Source organism: Eschrichtius robustus, chromosome 7 (genome assembly GCF_028021215.1).
Source record: "Eschrichtius robustus isolate mEscRob2 chromosome 7, mEscRob2.pri, whole genome shotgun sequence".
NCBI lineage: Eukaryota > Metazoa > Chordata > Mammalia > Artiodactyla > Eschrichtiidae > Eschrichtius > Eschrichtius robustus.
Window position 1 is genome coordinate 69,124,752 of NC_090830.1, and position 12,238 is coordinate 69,136,989.

A 12,238-nucleotide genomic window follows, 5' to 3' on the forward strand; every position below is an offset into this window, starting at 1 on the left:
TACAAAATTCGTTCAGGGGCTGTGATGCCACCTGGACTGACCATATCTAGACCCACAGCTGATTGCGACATAAGGGTGGACACTCTTGGGGCTGAGAGGTTTGGTGAGGTTGGGTGAGCAAACGCAGACCCTTTAAAGTAATACTGCGTGGTACCCATGCCATGGGTCCCAAATCTCCAGGTTCAAGGGCATTTTTCTACATCGAAAACATGCATGGAAACCCAGAAGATGGTACACCGTGTGATCGGGAAAGGTTTCTAAAACATACCTCATTTCTCATCTGATGGTGCTCGGGTTCGCCATTCCAGCCGCTTTACTAGGAATCTCCCTCCTTGGAGAATCATCAGCTTTAACCTCCTGTTCCTTACAGGTTGCAATATTTCCTGAGGATGAACGGGAAGAGGGGGAACCAATGGGAGACTAGCTCTAGGTGTTGGGAGAGACACAGGTCACTCTATTTTCCCATCAGGAAGAAGAATTAACCACAGACTCAGGCTGCCGCCCGGAACCCGAATAGGGCCTGAAGCAATCCTGCGCTTTTGCGGCCAGCTCCCAAGAAAGCGAGTTGAAAAATGGAGCTCAGGGGCACTGCAATTCACAAACCTGCAGAGTTATAAATGATTACTCTCGTCCAGAAATATATTCAGGGAAGGCCACGAAGAGGATTTGAAAGCAAGGCAGAATTGCAGGAAACAGATTTCAGGAGGTAGATTCGAATCGCCTTTAAAGCACAGGAAAAACGGGAAAACCTCGACAGTGATGCCCTTGGCCAAAAAGGGCGTATGCGTTTTTTCCTGAATATATTCAGGAAAAAACGCATACGCCCTTTTTGGCCAACCAAGCAACCTGGAAAGGCAAATCAGCGCTACAACGAAGTCTCGCTTCCCATCGGTCAACAGGGCCATGCTGAATAAAGTGTCAAAACCAGAAACGCAGGACAGGCCGCGGAGAAACGGGAGCCTTGCTACGCTGAAGGGCGGGATTTAAATTGCCAACAGCCACTCTGGAGAATTGTACGGTGTGTCCTGAAACATCTAAAAATCTCAGCTTACAGAGCATAGGGCACTTCCACTCATGGGCGTATACATTGGGAAAACTAAAAATCAGCAAGACACAGGCACCCCAAAGTTTAGGGCTGCTCTGTTGACAAGAACCTCCACTGCGTTACACCTTAAATATCCCAGGAAAGAGAAAAATGGATAAAGAAGTTGTGGTCCTTATGTACAAAGGAATATCACTCAGCCATGAAATCAACGTCATTAGGCTAGTAGCAGCATGATGAGTGGACTTAGGTACGACGATTCTAAGTGAAATAAGTCACACAGAAAAAGACACTTGCCATAAGATATCACTTATAGAGGGAATGGAAAAACCGCTACACTTGATCTGAATTACAAAACAGAACAGAGTCACACATTTAGAAAACACACTATAGCTGCTTAACGGGAAAGGTGAGGTGGGTGATGCCTAAAACAAGGGTTTCAAATTAGCTCAGATACCGTTCCATAAACTCAATATGTAATAGATAAGACCTACTCCTTGCTCAGTGAACTGGACTCAACACCCCCTATTCACCGCCCAAGAATATGTCTGACTAGTAAGAATCTTAAAACCTATGTATTGATATCTCTCTGTAAGTGAATCAAGTGCGTGTAAAGCGGCATAAAGACAGCAGTGAAAAGCAGCTAAACCCCATTATAAAAATCAATTACTTTTAAAAACCCGTGAAACAAAGTCAGTGAAAGAGAGAGAAATTCTTACAAAATTCGTTAAGGGGCTGTGATGCCACCTGGATTGACCATATCTAGACCCACAGCTCATTGCGACATAAGGGTGGACACTCTTCGGGGTGAGAGGTTTGGTGAGGTTGGGTGAGCAAACACAGACCCTTTAAAGTAATACTGTGTGGTACCCATCCCATGGGTCCGAAATCTCCAGGTTCAAGGGCATCTTCCTACATCGAAAACATGCATGAGAATCCCAGAAGATGGTACACCGTGTGATCGGGAAAGGGTGCTAAAACGCACCTCATTTCTCATCTGCTTGTGCTCGAGTTCGCCATTCAGGCTGCTTTACTAGCAATCTCCCTCCTTGGAGAATCAGCACCTTCAACCTCCGGTTCCGAATAGGTTGCAATTTGTCCTGAGGATGAACGGGAAGAAGGGGAAACAATGGGAGACTAGCTCAAGGTGTTGGGACAGGCACAGATCACTCTATTTTCCCATCAGGAAGAAGAATTAACCACAGGCTCAGCCTGCCGCCCGGAACCCGAATAGGGCCTGAAGCCATCCTGCGCTTTTGCGGCCAGCTCCCAAGAAAGCGAGTTGAAAAATGGAGCTCAGGGGCACTGCAATTCACAAACCTGCAGAGTTATAAATGATAACTCTCGTCCACAAATATATTCAGGGAAGGCAACGAAGAGGATTTGAAAGCAAGGCAGAATTGCAGGAAACAGATTTCAGGAGGTAGATTCGAATCGCCTTTAAAGCACAGGAAAAGCGGCAAAACCTCGACAATGATGCCCTTGGCCAAAAAGGGCGTATGCGTTTTTTCCTGAATTTATTCAGGAAAAAACGCATACGCCCTTTTTGGCCAACCAAGCAACCTGGAAAGGCAGATCAGCGCTACAAAGAAGTCTCGCTTCGCATCGGTCAAAAGGGCCATGCTGAATAAAGGATCAAAACCAGAAATGCAGGACAGGCCATGGAGAAACGGGAGCCTTGCTACGCTGATGGGCGGGATGTAAATTGCCAACAGCCACTCTGGAGAAGTGTACGGTGTATCCTGAAACATCTAAAAAACACAGCTTAGAGAGCATAGGGCACTTCCACTCATGGGCGTATACATTGGGAAAACTAAAAATCAGCAAGACACAGGCACCCCTAAGTTTAGGGCTGCTCTGTTGACAAGAACCTCCACTTCGTTACACCTTAAATATCCCAGGAAAGAGAAAAATGGATAAAGAAGTTGTGGTCCTTATGTACAAAGGAATATCACTCAGCCATGAAATCAACGTCATTAGGCTAGTAGCAGCATGATGAGTGGACTTAGGTACGACGATTCTAAGTGAAATAAGTCACACAGAAAAAGACACTTGTCATAAGATATCACTTATAGAGGGAATGGAAAAACCGCTACACTTGAACTGAATTACAAAACAGAACAGAGTCACACGTTTAGAAAACACACTATAGCTGCTTAACGGGAAAGGTGAGGTGGGGTGATGCCTAAAACAAGGGTTTCAAATTAGCTCAGATACCGTTCCATAAACCCAATATGTAATAGACAAGACCTACTCCTTGCTCAGTGAACTGGACTCAACACCCCCGATTCACCGCCCAAGAATATATCTGACTAGTAAGAATCTTAAAACCTATGTATTGATATCTCTCTGTAAGTGAGTCAAGTGGGTGTAAAGCGGCATAAAGACAGCAGTGAAAAGCAGCTAAACCCCATTATAAAAATCAATTACTTTTAAAAACCCGTGAAACAAAGACAGTGAAAGAGAGAGAAATTCTTACAAAATTCGTTCAGGGGCTGTGATGCCACCTGAATTGACCATATCTAGACCCACAGCTGATTGCGACATAAGGGTGGACACTCTTGGGGCTGAGAGGTTTGGTGAGGTTGGGTGAGCAAACACAGACCCTTTAAACTAATACTGCGTGGTACCCATCCCATGGGTCCCAAATCTCCAGGTTCAAGGGCATCTTCCTACATCGAAAACATGCATGAGAAACCCAGAAGATGGTACACCGTGTGATCGGGAAAGGTTTCTAAAACGCACCACATTTCTCATCTGCTTGTGCTCGCGTTCGCCATTCCAGCCGCTTTTCTAGCAATCTCCCTCCTTGGAGAATCAGCACCTTTAACCTCCTGTTCCGTACAGGTTGCAATTTGTCCTGAGGATGAACGGGAAGAGGGGGAACCAATGGGAGACTAGCTCAAGGTGTTGGGACAGGCACAGGTCACTCTATTTTCCCATCAGGAAGAAGAATTAACCACAGGCTCAGCCTGCCGCCCGGAACCCTAATAGGGCCTGAAGCAATCCTGCGCTTTTGCGGCCAGCTCCCAAGAAAGAGAGTTGAAAAATGGAGCTCAGGGGCACTGCAATTCACAAACCTGCAGAGTTATAAATGATAACTCTCGTCCACAAATATATTCAGGGAAGGCAACGAAGAGGATTTGAAAGCAAGGCAGAATTGCAGGAAACAGATTACAGGAGGTAGATTCGAATCGCCTTTAAAGCACAGGAAAAGCGGCAAAACCTCGACAATGATGCCCTTGGCCAAAAAGGGCGTATGCGTTTTTTCCTGAATTTATTCAGGAAAAAACGCATACGCCCTTTTTGGCCAACCAAGCAACCTGGAAAGGCAGATCAGCGCTACAAAGAAGTCTCGCTTCGCATCGGTCAAAAGGGCCATGCTGAATAAAGGATCAAAACCAGAAATGCAGGACAGGCCATGGAGAAACGGGAGCCTTGCTACGCTGATGGGCGGGATGCAAATTGCCAACAGCCACTCTGGAGAAGTGTACGTTGTGTCCTGAAACATCTAAAAAACACAGCTTAGAGAGCATAGGGCACTTCCACTCATGGGCGTATACATTGGGAAAACTAAAAATCAGCAAGACACAGGCACCCCAAAGTTTAGGGCTGCTCTGTCGACAAGAACCTCCACTTCGTTACACCTTAAATATCCCAGGAAAGAGAAAAATGGATAAAGAAGTTGTGGTCCTTATGTACAAAGGAATATCACTCAGCCATGAAATCAACGTCATAAGGATAGTAGCAGCATGATGAGTGGATTTAGGTACGACGATTCTAACTGAAATAAGTCACACAGAAAAAGACACTTGTCATAAGATATCACTTATAGAGGGAATGGAAAAACCGCTACACTTGAACTGAATTACAAAACAGAACAGAGTCACACGTTTAGAAAACACACTATAGCTGCTTAACGGGAAAGGTGAGGTGGGGTGATGCCTAAAACAAGGGTTTCAAATTAGCTCAGATACCGTTCCATAAACCCAATATGTAATAGACAAGACCTACTCCTTGCTCAGTGAACTGGACTCAACACCCCCGATTCACCGCCCAAGAATATATCTGACTAGTAAGAATCTTAAAACCTATGTATTTATATCTCTCTGTAAGTGAGTCAAGTGGGTGTAAAGCGGCATAAAGACAGCAGTGAAAAGCAGCTAAACCCCATTATAAAAATCAATTACTTTTAAAAACCCGTGAAACAAAGACAGTGAAAGAGAGAGAAATTCTTACAAAATTCGTTCAGGGGCTGTGATGCCACCTGAATTGACCATATCTAGACCCACAGCTGATTGCGACATAAGGGTGGACACTCTTGGGGCTGAGAGGTTTGGTGAGGTTGGGTGAGCAAACACAGACCCTTTAAACTAATACTGCGTGGTACCCATCCCATGGGTCCCAAATCTCCAGGTTCAAGGGCATCTTCCTACATCGAAAACATGCATGAGAAACCCAGAAGATGGTACACCGTGTGATCGGGAAAGGTTTCTAAAACGCACCACATTTCTCATCTGCTTGTGCTCGGGTTCGCCATTCCAGCCGCTTTTCTAGCAATCTCACTCCTTGGAGAATCAGCACCTTTAACCTCCTGTTCCGTACAGGTTGCAATTTGTCCTGAGGATGAATGGGAAGAGGGGGAACCAATAGGAGACTAGCTCAAGGTGTTGGGACAGGCACAGGTCACTCTATTTTCCCATCAGGAAGAAGAATTAACCACAGGCACAGCCTGCCGCCCGGAACCCGCATAGGGCCTGAAGCCATCCTGCGCTTTTGCGGCCAGCTCCCAAGAAAGCGAGTTGAAAAATGGAGCTCAGGGGCACTGCAATTCACAAACCTGCAGAGTTATAAATGATAACTCTCGTCCACAAATATATTCAGGGAAGGCAACGAAGAGGATTTGAAAGCAAGGCAGAATTGTAGGAAACAGATTTCAGGAGGTAGATTCGAATCGCCTTTAAAGCACAGAAAAAGCGGCAAAACCTCGACAATGATGCCCTTGGCCAAAAAGGGCGTATGCGTTTTTTCCTGAATTTATTCAGGAAAAAACGCATACGCCCTTTTTGGCCAACCAAGCAACCTGGAAAGGCAGATCAGCGCTACAAAGAAGTCTCGCTTCGCATCGGTCAAAAGGGCCATGCTGAATAAAGGATCAAAACCAGAAATGCAGGACAGGCCATGGAGAAACGGGAGCCTTGCTACGCTGATGGGCGGGATGTAAATTGCCAACAGCCACTCTGGAGAAGTGTACGGTGTATCCTGAAACATCTAAAAAACACAGCTTAGAGAGCATAGGGCACTTCCACTCATGGGCGTATACATTGGGAAAACTAAAAATCAGCAAGACACAGGCACCCCTAAGTTTAGGGCTGCTCTGTTGACAAGAACCTCCACTTCGTTACACCTTAAATATCCCAGGAAAGAGAAAAATGGATAAAGAAGTTGTGGTCCTTATGTACAAAGGAATATCACTCAGCCATGAAATCAACGTCATAAGGCTAGTAGCAGCATGATGAGTGGACTTAGGTACGACGATTCTAAGTGAAATAAGTCACACAGAAAAAGACACTTGTCATAAGATATCACTTATGGAGGGAATGGAAAAACCGCTACACTTGAACTGAATTACAAAACAGAACAGAGTCACACGTTTAGAAAACACACTATAGCTGCTTAACGGGAAAGGTGAGGTGGGGTGATGCCTAAAACAAGGGTTTCAAATTAGCTCAGATACCGTTCCATAAACCCAATATGTAATAGACAAGACCTACTCCTTGCTCAGTGAACTGGACTCAACACCCCCGATTCACCGCCCAAGAATATATCTGACTAGTAAGAATCTTAAAACCTATGTATTGATATCTCTCTGTAAGTGAGTCAAGTGGGTGTAAAGCGGCATAAAGACAGCAGTGAAAAGCAGCTAAACCCCATTATAAAAATCAATTACTTTTAAAAACCCGTGAAACAAAGACAGTGAAAGAGAGAGAAATTCTTACAAAATTCGTTCAGGGGCTGTGATGCCACCTGAATTGACCATATCTAGACCCACAGCTGATTGCGACATAAGGGTGGACACTCTTGGGGCTGAGAGGTTTGGTGAGGTTGGGTGAGCAAACACAGACCCTTTAAACTAATACTGCGTGGTACCCATCCCATGGGTCCCAAATCTCCAGGTTCAAGGGCATCTTCCTACATCGAAAACATGCATGAGAAACCCAGAAGATGGTACACCGTGTGATCGGGAAAGGTTTCTAAAACGCACCACATTTCTCATCTGCTTGTGCTCGCGTTCGCCATTCCAGCCGCTTTTCTAGCAATCTCCCTCCTTGGAGAATCAGCACCTTTAACCTCCTGTTCCGTACAGGTTGCAATTTGTCCTGAGGATGAACGGGAAGAGGGGGAACCAATGGGAGACTAGCTCAAGGTGTTGGGACAGGCACAGGTCACTCTATTTTCCCATCAGGAAGAAGAATTAACCACAGGCTCAGCGTGCCGCCCGGAACCCGAATAGGGCCTGAAGCAATCCTGCGCTTTTGCGGCCAGCTCCCAAGAAAGCGAGTTGAAAAATGGAGCTCAGGGGCACTGCAATTCACAAACCTGCAGAGTTATAAATGATAACTCTCGGCCACAAATATAGTCAGGGAAGGCAACGAAGAGGATTTGAAAGCAAGGCAGAATTGCAGGAAACAGATTTCAGGAGGTAGATTCGAATCGCCTTTAAAGCACAGGAAAAGCGGCAAAACCTCGACAATGATGCCCTTGGCCAAAAAGGGCGTATGCGTTTTTTCCTGAATTTATTCAGGAAAAAACGCATACGCCCTTTTTGGCCAACCAAGCAACCTGGAAAGGCAGATCAGCGCTACAAAGAAGTCTCGCTTCGCATCGGTCAAAAGGGCCATGCTGAATAAAGGATCAAAACCAGAAATGCAGGACAGGCCATGGAGAAACGGGAGCCTTGCTACGCTGATGGGCGGGATGTAAATTGCCAACAGCCACTCTGGAGAAGTGTACGGTGTATCCTGAAACATCTAAAAAACACAGCTTAGAGAGCATAGGGCACTTCCACTCATGGGCGTATACATTGGGAAAACTAAAAATCAGCAAGACACAGGCACCCCTAAGTTTAGGGCTGCTCTGTTGACAAGAACCTCCACTTCGTTACACCTTAAATATCCCAGGAAAGAGAAAAATGGATAAAGAAGTTGTGGTCCTTATGTACAAAGGAATATCACTCAGCCATGAAATCAACGTCATAAGGCTAGAAGCAGCATGATGAGTGGACTTAGGTACGACGATTCTAAGTGAAATAAGTCACACAGAAAAAGACACTTGTCATAAGATATCACTTATAGAGGGAATGGAAAAACCGCTACACTTGAACTGAATTACAAAACAGAACAGAGTCACACGTTTAGAAAACACACTATAGCTGCTTAACGGGAAAGGTGAGGTGGGGTGATGCCTAAAACAAGGGTTTCAAATTAGCTCAGATACCGTTCCATAAACCCAATATGTAATAGACAAGACCTACTCCTTGCTCAGTGAACTGGACTCAACACCCCCGATTCACCGCCCAAGAATATATCTGACTAGTAAGAATCTTAAAACCTATGTATTGATATCTCTGTGTAAGTGAGTCAAGTGGGTGTAAAGCGGCATAAAGACAGCAGTGAAAAGCAGCTAAACCCCATTATAAAAATCAATTACTTTTAAAAACCCGTGAAACAAAGACAGTGAAAGAGAGAGAAATTCTTACAAAATTCGTTCAGGGGCTGTGATGCCACCTGGATTGACCATATCTAGACCCACAGCTGATTGCGACATAAGGGTGGACACTCTTGGGGCTGAGAGGTTTGGTGAGGTTGGGTGAGCAAACACAGACCCTTTAAACTAATACTGCGTGGTACCCATCCCATGGGTCCCAAATCTTCAGGTTCAAGGGCATCTTGCTACATCGAAAACATGCATGAGAAACCCAGAAGATGGTACACCGTGTGATCGGGAAAGGTTTCTAAAACGCACTACATTTCTCATCTGCTTGTGCTCGCGTTCGCCATTCCAGCCGCTTTTCTAGCAATCTCCCTCCTTGGAGAATCAGCACCTTTAACCTCCTGTTCCGTACAGGTTGCAATTTGTTCTGAGGATGAACGGGAAGAGGGGGAACCAATGGGAGACTAGCTCAAGGTGTTGGGACAGGCACAGGTCACTCTATTTTCCCATCAGGAAGAAGAATTAACCACAGGCTCAGCCTGCCGCCCGGAACCCGAATAGGGCCTGAAGCAATCCTGCGCTTTTGCGGCCAGCTCCCAAGAAAGCGAGTTGAAAAATGGAGCTCAGGGGCACTGCAATTCACAAACCTGCAGAGTTATAAATGATAACTCTCCTCCACAAATATATTCAGGGAAGGCAACGAAGAGGGTTTGAAAGCAAGGCAGAATTGCAGGAAACAGATTTCAGGAGGTAGATTCGAATCGCCTTTAAAGCACAGGAAAAGCGGCAAAACCTCGACAATGATGCCCTTGGCCAAAAAGGGCGTATGCGTTTTTTCCTGAATTTATTCAGGAAAAAACGCATACGCCCTTTTTGGCCAACCAAGCAACCTGGAAAGGCAGATCAGCGCTACAAAGAAGTCTCGCTTCGCATCGGTCAAAAGGCTCATGCTGAATAAAGGGTCAAAACTAGAAATGCAGGACAGGCCATGGAGAAACGGGAGCCTTGCTACGCTGATGGGCGGGATGCAAATTGCCAACAGCCACTCTGGAGAAGTGTACGTTGTGTCCAGAAACATCTAAAAAACACAGCTTAGAGAGCATAGGGCACTTCCACTCATGGGCGTATACATTGGGAAAACTAAAAATCAGCAAGACACAGGCACCCCAAAGTTTAGGGCTGCTCTGTCGACAAGAACCTCCACTTCGTTACACCTTAAATATCCCAGGAAAGAGAAAAATGGATAAAGAAGTTGTGGTCCTTATGTACAAAGGAATATCACTCAGCCATGAAATCAACGTCATAAGGATAGTAGCAGCATGATGAGTGGATTTAGGTACGACGATTCTAACTGAAATAAGTCACACAGAAAAAGACACTTGTCATAAGATATCACTTATAGAGGGAATGGAAAAACCGCTACACTTGAACTGAATTACAAAACAGAACAGAGTCACACGTTTAGAGAACACACTATAGCTGCTTAACGGGAAAGGTGAGGTGGGGTGATGCCTAAAACAAGGGTTTCAAATTAGCTCAGATATCGTTCCATAAACCCAATATGTAATAGACAAGACCTACTCCTTGCTCAGTGAACTGGACTCAACACCCCCGATTCACCGCCCAAGAATATATCTGACTAATAAGAATCTTAAAACCTATGTATTGATATCTCTCTGTAAGTGAGTCAAGTGGGTGTAAAGCGGCATAAAGACAGCAGTGAAAAGCAGCTAAACCCCATTATAAAAATCAATTACTTTTAAAAACCCGTGAAACAAAGACAGTGAAAGAGAGAGAAATTCTTACAAAATTCGTTCAGGGGCTGTGATGCCACCTGGATTGACCATATCTAGACCCACGGCTGATTGCGTCATAAGGGTGGACACTCTTGGGGCTGAGAGGTTTGGTGAGGTTGGGTGAGCAAACACAGACCCTTTAAAGTAATACTGTGTGGTACCCATCCCATGGGTCCCAAATCTCCAGGTTCAAGGGCATCTTCCTACATCGAAAACATGCATGAGAAACCCAGAAGATGGTACACCGTGTGATCGGGAAAGGGTGCTAAAACGCACCTCATTTCTCATCTGCTTGTGCTCGGGTTCGCCATTCCAGCCGCTTTTCTAGCAATCTCACTCCTTGGAGAATCAGCACCTTTAACCTCCTGTTCCGTACAGGTTGCAATTTGTCCTGAGGATGAATGGGAAGAGGGGGAACCAATGGGAGACTAGCTCAAGGTGTTGGGACAGGCACAGGTCACTCTATTTTCCCATCAGGAAGAAGAATTAACCACAGGCTCAGCGTGCCGCCCGGAACCCGAATAGGGCCTGAAGCAATCCTGCGCTTTTGCGGCCAGCTCCCAAGAAAGCGAGTTGAAAAATGGAGCTCAGGGGCACTGCAATTCACAAACCTGCAGAGTTATAAGTGATAACTCTCGTCCACAAATATATTCAGGGAAGGCAACGAAGAGGATTTGAAAGCAAGGCAGAATTGCAGGAAACAGATTTCAGGAGGTAGATTCGAATCGCCTTTAAAGCACAGGAAAAGCGGCAAAACCTCGACAATGATGCCCTTGGCCAAAAAGGGCGTATGCGTTTTTTCCTGAATTTATTCAGGAAAAAACGCATACGCCCTTTTTGGCCAACCAAGCAACCTGGAAAGGCAGATCAGCGCTACAAAGAAGTCTCGCTTCGCATCGGTCAAAAGGGCCATGCTGAATAAAGGATCAAAACCAGAAATGCAGGACAGGCCATGGAGAAACGGGAGCCTTGCTACGCTGATGGGCGGGATGTAAATTGCCAACAGCCACTCTGGAGAAGTGTACGGTGTATCCTGAAACATCTAAAAAACACAGCTTAGAGAGCATAGGGCACTTCCACTCATGGGCGTATACATTGGGAAAACTAAAAATCAGCAAGACACAGGCACCCCTAAGTTTAGGGCTGCTCTGTTGACAAGAACCTCCACTTCGTTACACCTTAAATATCCCAGGAAAGAGAAAAATGGATAAAGAAGTTGTGGTCCTTATGTACAAAGGAATATCACTCAGCCATGAAATCAACGTCATAAGGCTAGTAGCAGCATGATGAGTGGACTTAGGTACGACGATTCTAAGTGAAATAAGTCACACAGAAAAAGACACTTGTCATAAGATATCACTTATAGAGGGAATGGAAAAACCGCTACACTTGAACTGAATTACAAAACAGAACAGAGTCACACGTTTAGAAAACACACTATAGCTGCTTAACGGGAAAGGTGAGGTGGGGTGATGCCTAAAACAAGGGTTTCAAATTAGCTCAGATACCGTTCCATAAACCCAATATGTAATAGACAAGACCTACTCCTTGCTCAGTGAACTGGACTCAACACCCCCGATTCACCGCCCAAGAATATATCTGACTAGTAAGAATCTTAAAACCTATGTATTGATATCTCTCTGTAAGTGAGTCAAGTGGGTGTAAAGCGGCATAAAGACAGCAGTGA